The following is a 14,774-nucleotide window of genomic DNA, read 5'->3' as shown; positions in this document are numbered from 1 at the left end:
CCCTCAGGAGACCATCCGCCACCTCATCAGGAGCATACCCAGGCGTTGTAGGGAGGTCATACAGGCACCTGGAGGCCACAGACACTACTGAGCCTCATTTTGACTTGTTTTAAGGACATTACATCAAAGTTGGATCAGCCTGTAGTGTGGTTTTCCACTTTAATTTTGAGTGTGACTCCAAATCCAGACCTCCATGGGTTGATAAATTGGATTTCCATTGATTATTTTTGTGTGATTTTGTTGTCAGCACATTCAACTATGTAAAGAAAAAAGTATTTAATAAGATTATTTCTTTCATTCAGATCTAGGATGTGTTGTTTAAGTGTTCCCTTTATTTTTTTGAGCAGTATAGTTGCACAGGACAGACAGAGAGCACAGTGAAAAAGAAGAACCAAAGGAATTGACAACCATTTGAAAAATGGAAATCACTTGCAAACCACGTGAGCAACGAGGCAATGACATGCTGTAAAATATGTGCAGGCTAAATAGTATTTGTTGTTGAATTGCAACATTTAAATATCAGTTAATTTTTTTTATTTTATTATGCCTACATGTACATTTAAGTATTATTTGCAGTTGTCACTGTGACAATGACACCCTGAAATCACTGAATGGTCTCCCACCACTACCTTGTATCCTTTTCCCTCTCGCTCTCCTCCAACACTACTCACTCTGCCCCTACTCACTCTGCCCCTACTCAGATGGTATTGCGCCGTCGCAACCTTCGCTCTCTCTCCTGCTACTCTCTCCTCTTCCATCCTATCATCTCTTCCCTCTGCTCAATCCTTCTCCAACCAATCTCCTGATTCTGCCTCCTCAACCCTCCTCTCCTCCCTTTCTGCATCCTTTGACTTTCTATGTCCCCTATCCTCGCGGCCGGCTCGGTCCTCCCCTCCTGCTCCGTGGCTTGACGACTCATTGCGAGCTCACAGAACAGGGCTCCGGGCAGCCGAGTGGAAATGGAGGAAAACTAGCCTCCCTGCGGACCTGGCATCTTTTCACTCCCTCCTCTCCACATTTTCTTCCTCTGTTTCTGCTGCTAAAGCCACTTTCTACCACTCTAAATTCCAAGCATCTGCCTCTAACCCTAGGAAGCTCTTTGCCACCTTCTCCTCCCTCCTGAATCCTCCTCCCCCGCCCACCCCTCCTCCCTCTCTGCGGACGACTTTGTCAACCATTTTGAAAAGAAGGTTGACGACATCCGATCCTCGTTTGTTAAGTCAAACGACACCGCTGGTCCTGCTCACATTGCCCTACCCTATGCTTTGACCTCTTTCTCCCCTCTCTCTCCAGATGAAATCTTGCGACTTGTGATGGCCGGCCACCCAACAACCTGCCCGCTTGACCCTATCCCCTCCTCTCTTCTCCAGACCATTTCCGGAGACCTTCTCCCTTATCTCACCTCGCTCATCAACTCATCCTTGACCGCTGGCTACGTCCCTTCCATCTTCAAGAGAGCGAGAGTTGCACCCCTTCTGAAAAAACCTACACTCGATCCCTCCGATGTCAACAACTACAGACCAGTATCCCTTCTTTCTTTCCTCTCCAAAACTCTTGAGCGTGCCGTGCTTGGCCAGCTCTCTTGCTATCTCTCTCAGAATGACCTTCTTGATCAAAATCAGTCAGGTTTCAAGACTGGTCATTCAACTGAGACTGCTCTTCTCTGTGTCACGGAGGCTCTCTGCACTGCTAAAGCTAACTCTCTCTCCTCTGCTCTCATCCTTCTAGACCTATCTGCTGCCTTTGATACTGTGAACCATCAAATCCTCCTCTCCACCCTCGCCGAGCATCTCCGGCGCGGCTCACTGTTGGATTGCGTCCTACCTGACATGTCGCTCCTACCAGGTGGCGTGGCGAGAATCCGTCTCCGCACCACGTGCTCTCACCACTGGTGTCCCCCAGGGCTCAGTTCTAGGCCCTCTCCTATTCTCGCTATACACCAAGTCACTTGGCTCTGTCATATCCTCACATGGTCTCTCCTACCATTGCTACGCAGACGACACACAATTAATCTTCTCCTTTCCCCCTTCTGATAACCAGGTGGCGAATCACATCTCTGCATGTCTGGCAGACATATCAGTGTGGATGACGGATCACCACCTCAAGCTGAACCTCGGCAAGACGGAGCTGCTCTTCCTCCCGGGGAAGGACTGCCTGTTCCCTGATCTCACCATCACGGTTGACAACTCCATTGTTTCATCCTCCCAGAGTGCTAAGAGCCTTGGCGTGACCCTGGACAACACCCTGTCGTTCTCCGCTAACATCAAGGCGGTGACCCGATCCTGTAGGTTCATGCTCTACAACATTCGCAGAGTACGTCCCTGCCTCACACAGGAAGCGGCGCAGGTCCTAATCCAGGCACTTGTCATCTCCCGTCTGGATTACTGCAACTCGCTGTTGGCGGGGCTCCCTGCCTGTGCCATTAAACCCCTACAACTCATCCAGAATGCCGCAGCCCGTCTGGTGTTCAACCTTCCCAAGTTCTCTCACGTCACCCCGCTCCTCCGCACACTCCACTGGCTTCCAGTTGAAGCTCGCATCTGCTACAAGACCATGGTGCTTGCCTACGGAGCTGTGAGGGGAACTGCACCTCCGTATCTTCAGGCTCTGATCAGTGCCTACACCCAAAGAAGGGCACTGCGTTCATCCACCTCTGGCCTGCTCGCCTCCCTACCTCTGCGGAAGCACAGTTACCGCTCAGCCCAGTCAAAACTGTTCGCTGCTCTGGCACCCCAATGGTGGAACAAGCTCCCTCACGACGCCAGGACAGCGGAGTCAATCACCACCTTCCGGAGACACCTGAAACCCCACCTCTTTAAGGAATACCTGGGATAGGATTAAGTAATCCTTCTAACCCCCCCCCCCCCCAAAAAAAAGATATAGATGTACTATTGTAAAGTGGTTGTTCCACTGGATATCATAAGGTGAATGCACCAATTTGTAAGTCGCTCTGGATAAGAGCGTCTGCTAAATTACATAAATGTAAATGATGTCTTGTTACCAACATATTAATAGGCAGCATGCAGTAGGATGCAATGATCAGTTGATTGACAGGTGTAGGACTGTACAATAATACACTTTCCTCTAGTGTGGATGCTCACCATCATTTTATAGTTATAGTTTTTATATTATAGTTATAGTTTAGTTATTGGCTTGGTGGATGGCCCTTAATACTGACACAACCATAGAGAATGATAGAGGCCTCTAGTGGCCAATAGGTCATTTTAGCATGGGCTGCGCCATTGAGGGCTTCCACCATGTTTCCACCATTTTAAATCAGTCATAGTAGTCAACTGTGTAGAGATTCCTTAGGGTTGTAGCCTCAATGGCACTGTCCATGCTGTCACAGATGCTATAATAGCAAAGATCTAAAGATGAGTCCTCTATCTATCACAACAGAACTACTACAAGGTAACGTTAGCTAACTTGAATGAAATACATGTAATATTACACTTATACACTTATACTTGTTTACTTGAATTTTATACTCTATAAATGGACTCTTTCAAATAATTTACTCCAGCAAGTTTGCCATCGGCGCGCTGCAGTACGGAAGTAAAGCGGAGTCGAATCAAATTACTTGTGTTATTTGGCTGTGCCCGTAGCAACGTTCGAAAATTAGGTAGATTTGTATCCATGACTCAAATTGATTGAATAGATACAGGAATCGATAGATGAATTTATGAATAGATACAGTTATGCAATCTCTGTCTCTTTAATATGCTCACCTTCATATTAAACATCACTTGCTGTCAGTAGAGAAACTCAGGGTTTTCTATTCCTGGATGTCAGATTAGTTATTTCTTTACTTCAGGCTGCACACCTGTCACAAATCTTTTCTTGTCATTTTTTGTTTCTCTTGCCACAACAACTGCCTTGTGTGTGTTCACAGAAATGTTCATACCGACACATTTTTTGTTTATACTTTGCTGAGCCATTTGCAAACTCTACAATGCCCTGTATAACTGCTTTCCTGACCCAATGAACCGATGGACGGTGAAGATGCCTTATGCCGGGGTCTTGTGCATTTTGATGCGGCTTTTCAGTGAGAAAGACATTTGGGGCTTATCCCTCTGAGCTCCTGAGTCCCATGAATCCCATGTCTCTCTCCCACTCCCTCCCTCCATCTCTCACTCCCTAACACCCATAAGTCCTACACCTGTCTACTCCATTACTTGCTCCGAGGGACTGTACCATCCCCATCCCTGGTCTGCACTCTCTTTACAGCGGTGTTGGTTGATGTTGACTATGCTAATGATGCTAGCTAATAAGCCCAGTTGTACAAGACCATACTATAAACACCTCACAGTCTCTTCCGCTAGAAACAGTAGTACCACTAGCAATGCCATAAATTACCCCAAACGATTGACTGATTTTAGTGTGTGTCAGGCCTCTCTATGGAATAGGAGATCATAAGAAAATATGACTGCCTAACTAATCCTCTTACTGTCTATTTGGTCTGAATGGCGCATCTGTTGGATATTTCGATACTGTGGAGTCTGCCTATTCATCGACCACACTCTATAGGTTAACAAAGGCATTTAGGATTAACTTGATCGATTCGCGTGTCTTTGGTGTGTTTTCAGCATATAAACTCAGCAACAAAAGAAACATCCTCTCACTGTCAACTGCGTTAATTTTCACCAAACTTAATATGTGTAAATATTTGTATGAACATAACAAGATTCAACAACTGAGACATAAACTGAACAAGTTCCACAGACATGTGACTAACAGAAATGGAATAATCTGTCCCTGAACAAAGAGGGGTTAAAATCAAAAGTAACAGTCAGTATCTGGTGTGGCCACCAGCTGTTTTAAGTACTGCAGTGCATCTCCTCCTCATGGACTGCACCAGATTTGCCAGTTCTTGCTTTGAGATGTTACCCCACTCTTCCACCAAGGCACCTGCAAGTTCCTGGACAGTTCTGGGGGGAATTGCCCTAGCCCTCACCCTCCGATCCAACAGGTCCCAGACGTGCTCAATGGGATTGAGATCCGGGCTCTTCGCTGGCCATGGCAGAACACTGACTTTCCTGTCTAGCAGGATATCACTCACAGAACGAGCAGTATGGCTGGTGGCATTGTCATGCTGGAGGGAGGAGCCTGCAGGAAGGGTACCACATGAGGGAGGAGGATGTCTTCCCTGTAACGCACAGCGTTGAGATTGCCTGCAATGACAACAAGCTCAGTCCAATGATGCTGTGACACACCGCCCCAGACCATGACAGACCCTCCACCTCCAAATTGATCCTGCTCCGGAGTACAGACCTCGGTGTAATGCTCATTCCTTCGACGATAAACTTGAATCCGACCATCACCCCTAGTGAGACAAAACCGCGACTCGTCAGTGAAGAGCACTTTTTGCCAGTCCTGTCTGGTCCAGCGACAGTGCGTTTGTGCCCATAGGTGACGTTGTTGCCGGTGATGTCTGGTGAGGACAGGCCTAGAAGCCCTCAGTCCAGCCTCTCTCAGCCTATTGCAGACAGTCTGGGCACTGATGGAGGGATTGTGTGATCCTGGTGTAACTCGGGCAGTTGTTGTTGCCATCCTGTACCTGTCCCACAGGTGTGATGTTTGGATGTACCGATCCTGTGCAGTTGTTGTTACACGTGGCCTGCCACAGCGAGGACGATCAGCTGTCCGTCCTGTCTCCCTTTAGCGCTGTCTTAGGCATCTCACAGTACGGACATTGCAATTTATTGCCCTGGCTACATCTGCAGTCCTCATTCCTCTTTGCAGCATTCCTAAGGCACATTCACGCAGATGAGCAGGGACCCTGGGCATCTTTCTTTTGGTGTTTTTCAGAGTCAGTAGAAAGGCTTCTTTAGTGTCCTAAGTTTTCATAACTGTGACCTTAATTGCCTACGTTCAAAGTCAACAACGCAGCCACTGCTAGCTAGCCTACTCCACCAGCCAGCAGTACTGTATCATTTTAGTCAATAAGATTTTTGCAACGTAAGCTTAACTTCCTGAACATTCGAGACGTGTAGTCCACTTGTCATTCCAATCTCCTTTGCATTAGCGTAGCCTCTTCTGTAGCTTGTCTACTATGTGTCTGTCTATCCCTGTTCTCTCTCCTCTGCACAGGCCATACAAACGCTCCACACCGCGTGGCCGCTGCCACTCTAACCTGGTGGTCCCAGCGCGCACGACCCACGTGGAGTTCCAGGTCTCCGGCAGCCTCTGGAACTGCCGGTCTGCGGCCAACAAGGCTGAGTTCATCTCAGCCTATGCTACCCTCCAGTCCCTAGACTTCCTGGCGCTGACGGAAACATGGATTACCACAGATAACACTGCTACTCCTACTGCTCTCTCCTCGTCTGACTACGTGTTCTCGCATACCCCTAGAGCATCGAGCCAGCGGGGTGGTGGCACTGGAATCCTCATCTCTCCCAAGTGGACATTCTCTCTTTCTCCCCTGACCCATCTGTCTATCTCCTCATTTGAATTCCATGCTGTCACAGTTACCAGCCCTTTCAAGCTTAACATCCTTATCATTTATCGCCCTCCAGGTTCCCTTGGAGAGTTCATCAATGAGCTTGACGCCTTGATAAGTTCCTTTCCTGAGGATGGCTCACCTCTCACAGTTCTGGGTGACTTTAACCTCCCCACGTCTACCTTCGACTCATTCCTCTCTGCCTCCTTCTTTCCACTCCTCTCCTCTTTCGACCTCACCCTCTCACCTTCCCCCCTACTCACAAGGCAGGCAATACGCTTGACCTCATCTTTACTATATGCTGTTCTTCCACTAATCTCATTGCAACTCCCCTCCAAGTCTCCGACCACTACCTTGTATCCTTTTCCCTCTCGCTCTCATCCAACACTTCTCACTCTGCCCCTACTCGGATGGTATTGCGCCGTCCCAACATTCGCTCTCTCTCTCCCGCTACTCTCTCCTCTTCCATCCTATCATCTCTTCCCTCTGCTCAAACCTTCTCCAACCTATCTCCTGATTCTGCCTCCTCAACCCTCCTCTCCTCCCTCTCTGCATCCTTTGATTTCCTCTGTCCCCTATCCTCCAGGCCGGCTCGGTCCTCCCCTCCTGCTCCGTGGCTCGACGACTCACTGCGAGCTCACAGAACAGGGCTCCGGGCAGCCGAGCGGAAATGGAGGAAAACTCGCCTCCCCTGCGGACCTGGCATCCTTTCACTCCCTCCTCTCTACATTTTCCTCTTCTGTCTCTGCTGCTAAAGCCACTTTCTACCACTCTAAACTCCAAGCATCTGCCTCTAACCCTAGGAAGCTCTTTGCTACCTTCTCCTCCCTCCTGAATCCTCCTCCCCCTCCCCCCTCCTCCCTCTCTGCGGATGACTTCGTCAACCATTTTGAAAAGAAGGTTGACGACATCCGATCCTCGTTGCTAAGTCAAACGACACTGCTGGTCCTGCTCACACTGCCCTACCCTGTGCTTTGACCTCTTTCTCCCCTCTCTCTCCAGATGAAATCTCGCGTCTTGTGACGGCCGGCCGCCCAACAACCTGCCCACTTGACCCTATCCCCTCCTCTCTTCTCCAGACCATTTCCGGAGACCTTCTCCCCTACCTCACCTCGCTCATCAACTCATCCTTGACCGCTGGCTACGTCCCTTCCGTCTTCAAGAGAGCGAGAGTTGCACCCCTTCTGAAAAAAACCTACACTCGATCCCTCCGATGTCAACAACTACAGACCAGTATCCCTTCTTTCCTTTCTCTCCAAAACTCTTGAACGCGCCGTCCTTGGCCAGCTCTCTTGCTATCTCTCTCAGAATGACCTTCTTGATCCTAATCAGTCAGGTTTCAAGACTGGGCATTCAACTGAGACTGCTCTTCTCTGTGTCACGGAGGCTCTCCGCACTGCTAAAGCTAACTCTCTCTCCTCTGCTCTCATCCTTCTAGACCTATCTGCTGCCTTTGATACCGTGAACCATCAGATCCTCCTCTCCACCCTCTCCGAGCTGGGCATCCCCGGCGCCGCCCACGCTTGGATTGCGTCCTACCTGACAGGTCGCTCCTACCAGGTGGCGTGGCGAGAATCTGTCTCCGCACCACGTGCTCTCACCACTGGTGTCCCCAGGGCTCTGTTCTTGGCCCACTCCTATTCTCGCTATACACCAAGTCACTTGGCTCTGTCATATCCTCACATGGTCTCTCATATCATTGCTATGCAGATGACACACAATTAATCTTCTCCTTTCCCCCTTCTGACAACCAGGTGGCGAATCGCATCTCTGCATGTCTGGCAGACATATCAGTGTGGATGACGGATCACCACCTCAAGCTGAACCTCGGCAAGACGGAGCTGCTCTTCCTCCCGGGGAAGGACTGCCCGTTCCATGATCTCGCCATCACGGTTGACAACTCCCTTGTGTCCTCCTCCCAGAGTGCTAAGAGCCTTGGCGTGACCCTGGACAACACCCTGTCGTTCTCCACCAACATCAAGGCGGTGACCCGATCCTGTAGGTTCATGCTCTACAACATTCGCAGAGTACGACCCTGCCTCACACAGGAAGCGGCGCAGGTCCTAATCCAGGCACTTGTCATCTCCCGTCTGGATTATTGCAACTCGCTGTTGGCTGGGCTCCCTGCCTGTGCCATTAAACCCCTACAACTCATCCAGAACGCCGCAGCCCGTCTGGTGTTCAACCTTCCCAAGTTCTCTCACGTCACCCCGCTCCTCCGCTCTCTCCACTGGCTTCCAGTCGAAGCTCGCATCCGCTACAAGACCATGGTGCTTGCCTACGGAGCTGTGAGGGGAACGGCACCTCCGTACCTTCAGGCTCTGATCAGGCCCTACACCCAAACAAGGGCACTCCGTTCATCCACCTCTGGCCTGCTCGCCTCCCTACCTCTGAGGAAGCACAGTTCCCGCTCAGCCCAGTCAAAACTGTTCGCTGTTCTGGCACCCCAATGGTGGAACAAGCTCCCTCACGACGCCAGGACAGCGGAGTCAATCACCACCTTCCGGAGACACCTGAAACCCCACCTCTTCAAGGAATACCTGGGATAGGATAAAGTAATCCTTCTAACCCCCCCCTTAAAAGATTTAGATGCACTATTGTAAAGTGGTTGTTCCACTGGATATTATAAGGTGAATGCACCAATTTGTAAGTCGCTCTGGATAAGAGCGTCTGCTAAATGACTTAAATGTAAAATGTAAATGTTAGTGTCTTATCGACCGTTCCACAGGTGCATGTTCATTGATTGCTTATGGTTCATTGAACAAGCATGGGAAACAGGGTTTAAACCCTTTACAATGAAGATCTGTGAAGGTATTTGGATTTTTACGAATTATCTTTGAAAAACAGTGCCCTGAAAAAGGGACGTTTCTTTTTTTGCTGAGTTTATAAACATGCTTTCACGGGTTCGGTTTAGATGTGTCATGAAGTTGGCCTGTGGGTAAGGTTTATGACCCCCCCCATAAAATACCTTTCTCCCTTCCCTCTCTCTCTGACTCTACTGAAGGGCTCTTGAATAGCCTTTGTTAACCTGTCTGCGCTAGGTGGGACGTCAGCGTCCCACTCTATTCAACAGCCAGTGGTATACCGTGGCGCGAAATACAAAACCTTAAAAATGCTATAACTTCAATTTCTCAAACGTATGACTATTTTACACCATTTGAAAGATAAGACTCTCGTTAATCCAACCACATTGTCCGATTTCAAAAAGGCTTTACAGCAAAAGCAAAACATTAGATTATATCAGGAGAGTACCCAGCCAAAAATAATCACACAGCCATTTTCAAAGCAAGCATATATGTCACAAAAACACAAACCACAGCTAAATGCAGCACTAACCTTTGATGATCTTCATCAGATGACACTCCTCGGACATTATGTTATCCTCTATGGGCTAGGTGGGACGCTTGGCTGTTACGTAGGTGGGACGCTTGCGTCCCACCTACGTAACAGCCACTGGCAGCCTGTGGCGCGATTTTCAAAACGTTAAAAATCCTATTACTTCAATTTCTCAAACATATGACTATTTTACAGCTATTTAAAGACAAGACTCTCGTTAATCTAACCACACTGTCCGATTTCAAAAAGGCTTTACAACGAAAGCAAAACATTAGATTATGTCAGCAGAGTACCAAGCCAGAAATAATCAGACACCCATTTTTCAAGCCAGCATATAATGTCACCAAAACCCAGAAGACAGCTAAATGCAGCACTCACCTTTGATGATCTTCATCAGATGACAACCCTAGGACATTATGTTATACAATACATGCATGTTTTGTTCAATCAAGTTCATATTTATATCAAAAAACAGCTTTTTACATTAGCATGTGATGTTCAGAACTAGCATACCCACCGAAAACTTCCGGTGAATTTACTAAATTACTCATGATAAACGTTTACAAAATACATAACAATTATTTAAAGAATTATAGATACAGAACTCCTTTATGCAATCGCGGTGTCAGATTTTAAAATAGCTTTTCGGCAAAAGCACATTTTGTAATATTCTGAGTACATAGCTCGGCCATCAAGGCTAGCTATTCAGACACCCGCCAATGTCGAGGCTCAGTAAACTCAGAATTACTATTAGAAAAATTGGATTACCTTTGCTGTTCTTCGTCAGAATGCACTCCCAGGACTTCTACTTCAACAACAAATGTTGTTTTGGTTCCAAATAATCCATAGTTATTATCCAAATACCTCCATTTTGTTCGTGCGTTCAGGTCACTATCCAAAGGGTAACACGCGGGCGCATTTCGTGACAAAAAAATTCAAAATGTTCCTTTACCGTACTTAGAAGCATGTCAAACGCTGTTTAAAATCAATTTGTATGCGATTTTCCTCGTAAAATAGCGATAATATTCCAACCGGACAACCTTGTATTCATTCAAACAGGTGAAGAAAAAAATGGCCAAGACTCGTGAACGCGCATCTCCTGTCTCTGAGCCACCAGGCAGTCCACTAACAAACAGAGCTCCTATACTTTGCCCAGAGACAGCAGACGCCCCAATCCACTTTCTGGCGGCTTTAGAGAGCCAATGGAAGCCTTAGAAAGTGTCACGTAACAGCAGAGATACTGTAATTTCGATAGAGATGCAACAGAAGGACCACAAATTGTCAGACAGGCCACTTCCTGCTTGTAATCTTCTCAGGTTTTTGGCTGCCATATGAGTTAGAGTTTTTTCTATCCAAATATACTAATTATATGCATATTCTCATTTCTGGGCAAAAGTAGTAACCAGTTTAAATCGGGTACGTTTTTTATCCGGCCGTGAAAATACTGCCCCCTAGCCCAGACAGGTTAAACATAGAGAGTCTGGGAACATCAAACAAGTGGTGGGGAAGGAACCAAATTTCGGTAATAGAACCAGTTGAAAATATGCGTTGGTACTTAATGAATATGATGTCTGTTCGGTTGTCATCTGAGACATTATGACTGATGACAGGACGACATAAACTGTATCTGGGAAAGTCTACACATTATGGTTATCAGATTCACATGGAATTGTTGCTCAATTTAAATGCAATTTAAATGAAACTATTTGTGAAAAGATTAAATGTAATTTTAGCTTCCAAATGAGAGAATTGGGTTTTCATAAGGTTAGAGCCCTGCTCAATCAGTGGCCCGCCCCTGTGAAGAGACGTGTTATAAACTATGAAGTACACCCTTCTCTCCCTCCACTATATAAGCCCTTGACGAAAATGTAACCTCCGGTTCCGAGGACGATAGGACGACGGTCCATATGTTAAAAAGGACTAACATGTCAACTACAGAACTAAGCCAACCTCAGCGTGAGCTTTGGTTGTGAATGGTATGAACTTTGAACTCTTATTCACTAAAGAAGTGAGACCTCCTAGCCGTTGAGTTAGCAACAGAAGCTGTAAACGTGGGCTAGGAAAGGACGGACGACATATCCAGACTAACACACAACGAAGATACTACAACGTATCCAATTTACCACCAGAGACATTCTTCTGAGGACAGGAAGATCTCTGTTGGCCAACACGGCCAGCATCTACGGCCAACCTACCGAAGCGCAGCTCAGAGTAAATATTTATTGCAATTTCCTTTTCCAAATGGGCGGTAATTTAGAATGCATAAGATACTGTATTTACGAAAGCTTAGCTTATCCCTTTGTTCCTCAGTCTTCCCGCTCTTTCATTCAAGCCCAACCACCTCTCTTTGTGTAACCAGCCGTCATACAGGTTCTGTCCCCCAGGGACGTTTTCTGTATGACATAATTTGCATTCTGTGTATATGTAATTCTGTGTGATTAGTTAGGTATTTAGTAAATAAATAATTAAACCCAATTTTGTATTGCTGATTCAACTTGTTAGCCAGGGTTCGTGAAGATAACCAAGAATTTACAACTTTCAAATGAGACTGAAATAAGGTGATGATTAATATTGACTGCTATTGATGTAAAATATTACTAGGTCTTTAAGAGTTTATTCGGAAGATAACAGCTCGATAAACACTCTTTCGTGGTGCCCCGACTTTCTAGTTAATTACATTTATCTGATTAGCTTAATCAGGTAATATTAATTACAGAGAAAGAATTTTATAGAATAGCATGTCATATCACTCCGGCATAGCCAAAGACACGACAGCTGGAATCTGTTGTTTGCTCAACTTCAAACTCTGTTTTAATTCCCCCATTGAGATCCCAAATGTGTGTTTCTGTTGATATGGTAATGCTCCATGTTGGTTTAGTTTACTGTAAGACGATACAAACAAAGTCCATAGGAACATGACAAACACCTGAATCAATAAGAATGTATTACTAAGGTAGGATGATAGGCCCCCTATTCACCATGGCATGGATGTAAGGTAGGATGGTAGGCCCCCTAAGGTCTCTGACCCGAAACTGGCACACAATAAACAACAGGCAGAGCTAACTTCCACATTGAGGCCCCTTGCTAACCTCCACAGATGTGTGTACTTAGGTGTACTGAGCAGAGTCAGGAAGGTGGTGATGGGAAAAGAGAGGTAGGCAGCAGTGAACAGGGACATCCAATTCACCCTAAAGTGTCTAACAGAGAGACAGGAGATGCTTTGACATTAAAGTGATGAGTTGCTGTGTACAAGGACATTCAGGATATAAATTACATACAACTTCAGGTCTGCTTGGAATTTCTTGGTGACCTCACAGTCCCACCAAACAGGTTCAGGACATTCAGACCATTCCTTTGTTTGCTAAAGGTTCTCCAAATGGTATTGTGGGAAGTTGTATTGGTTCTTCATTTTTTTAGTAGCAACATAACATGGTAGCAGCACAAAACATGGTACTTTTTTTTTTACATTTAACCTTTATTTAACTGGGCAAGTCAGTTAAGAACAAATTCTTATTTACAATGACGGCGTACCAAAAGGCAAAAGGCCTTATAGGACAAAACACACATCACGACAAGAGAGACAACACAACACTACATAAAGAGAGACCTAAGACAACAACATAGCAAGGCAGCAACACATGACAACACGCCATGGTAGCAACACAACATGACAACAACATAGTAGCAACATAACATGGTAGCAGCACAAAACATGGTACTTTTTTTTTTACATTGATCCTTTATTTAACTGGGCAAGTCAGTTAAGAACAAATTCTTATTTACAATGACTGGCTACCAAAAGGCAAAAGGCCTCCTGCAGGGACAGGGGCTGGGATTACAAAACCAAAATATATAAATATAGGACAAAACACCAACCTCGACAAGAGAGACAACACAACACTACATAAAGAGAGACCTAAGACAACAACATAGCAAGGCAGCAACACATGACAACACACCATGGTAGCAACACAACATGACAACAACATGGTAGCAACACAACATGGTAGCAGCACAAAACATGGTACAAACATTATTGAGCACAGACAACAGCACAAAGGGCAAGAAGGTAGAGACAACAATACATCACGCAAAGTAGCCACAACTGTCAGTAAGAGTGTCCATGATTGAGTCTTTGAATGAAGAGGTTGAGATAAAACTGTCCAGTTTGAGTGTTTGTTGTAGCTGGTTTCAGTCGCTAACTGCAGCGAACTGAAAAGAGGAGTGACCCAGGGATGTGTGTGCTTTGGGGACCTTGAACAGAATGTGACTAGCAGAACAGGTGTTGTATGTGGAGGAAGAGGGCTGCAGTAGATATCTCAGATAGGGGGGAGTGAGGCCTAAGAGGGTTTTATAAATATGCGTCAACCAGTGGGTCTTGCAACGGGTATACAGAGATGACCAGTTTACAGAGGGGTATAGAGTGCAGTGATGTGACCTATAAGGAGCATTGGTGGCAAATCTGATGGCCGAATGGTAAAGAACATCTAGCCGCTCGAGAGCACCCTTACCTGCCGATCTATAAATTACATCTCCGTAATCTAGCATGGGTAGGATAGTCATCTGAATCAGGGTTAATTGCTGGGGTGAAAGCTGGGGTGAAAGAGGAGTGATTATGATAGAGGAAACCAAGTCTAGATATAACTTTAGCCTGCAGCTTTGATATGTGCTGAGAGAAGGACAGTGTACTGTTCTCTTGCATGTTTTCTTTACTTTTCTGCTTAGGTATAAATTAATCACCAAAGTCAAATAACTCTTGGTCACATTGATATTGCATGGCATAAACAAATGTGTGCAGCCATTCTAACATTTTCCATTTAACCCTTAAGCTAGACATGGAGTTAATCATTAAAAAGATCAAATGTGGTTACGCCCTGATGTTCTGTCCATATCCTGTGCCCTCGATAACTGAAAAATAAACTGTATAACCCATTTGTTTAGTTTTTCTCTAATCTGTTTATCATATGATAGAATTGGAATGCAATAGATAATTCATTTT

This window comes from Salmo salar, chromosome ssa06 (genome assembly GCF_905237065.1).
Source record: "Salmo salar chromosome ssa06, Ssal_v3.1, whole genome shotgun sequence".
Taxonomy (NCBI): Eukaryota; Metazoa; Chordata; class Actinopteri; order Salmoniformes; family Salmonidae; genus Salmo; species Salmo salar.
The sequence above is the reverse complement of the archived record's forward strand: the minus strand, read 5'-3'. Positions refer to the sequence as shown.